This window comes from Pteropus alecto, unplaced genomic scaffold (assembly GCF_000325575.1).
Source record: "Pteropus alecto unplaced genomic scaffold, ASM32557v1 scaffold301, whole genome shotgun sequence".
NCBI lineage: Eukaryota > Metazoa > Chordata > Mammalia > Chiroptera > Pteropodidae > Pteropus > Pteropus alecto.
This window is the reverse complement of record NW_006431043.1, coordinates 198,370-199,356: the sequence shown is the minus strand read 5'-3', so window position 1 is coordinate 199,356 and position 987 is coordinate 198,370.

Genomic DNA, 987 nt, shown 5'->3' with positions numbered 1-987 from the left:
TAGTTGGCATAGCTTCATGGACTATTAGAACTGAAAATAAAAGAAATCCTAACCATTTCATTTTATATATACTCTGGATTCTTTACCATAACAAAAAGATCTATGTACAATATAGAAAATAAGGGAAATGTTGGGAAAATAAAGAAAATTTCCTTTTTTTGTGTGCGTGTTTTTTAAAAAGGGCCAAAATGTGTACATTTATGTCTACATATATCTATCTATATTTATATAATTATGTTTATATTATTTGGAAACCTGATCTTATTTAAATTTTTGTTGTACACACATTCTTATAACAGATATTTTGACTATCCAACATGTCAGTTGTAAGGGTGCACTTGCCCTAAATGCTTGCAGACGATGGTGATTACTGAATAAAGAGGTCGATACAATTTACTTTATAAAGTTAATATGTTCTTGATACTGAAACCAGAAAAGAACAACATAAACAATAATAATGATATATATAGATAATAATTATATATATGAAATTCCCTCATATATATGTGTATATATAAAAATATTAGTAAATAAAATTAGTAATACAGTAAGAATTGTGACCTAAAGGGGTTTATCTAGAAAGGCAAAGAGGGTTCAGTATTTAAAAATCTATCACTGTGAATCAGTATATTAACACATGAAGCAGAAAAGCCAAAGGATATTTTAATAGAAGAAAAAGAAACTTTTGATAACATTACCACGTGTAAGTTAATGGACTTAGTTAACTAGAAACATGAAAATTTCCTTAGACTGATAAAAAAAACAGGCATTTAAAAGATTGGAAAAGCAGCTAAAAGATTAGAGGCATTCTCATTAAACACAGGGATAAGTTCAGATTGGTTCCATTACTGCTACAATCCAACATGGATGTCCAATGTTAAATAATAACAGAACAAACAAGTAAAAATCAGTGTTTCCATGTGCCAGATATTTACCTATAAAATTAAAGAAAAGCAATGGAGACAGTATTAGAATGAATCAATTGGT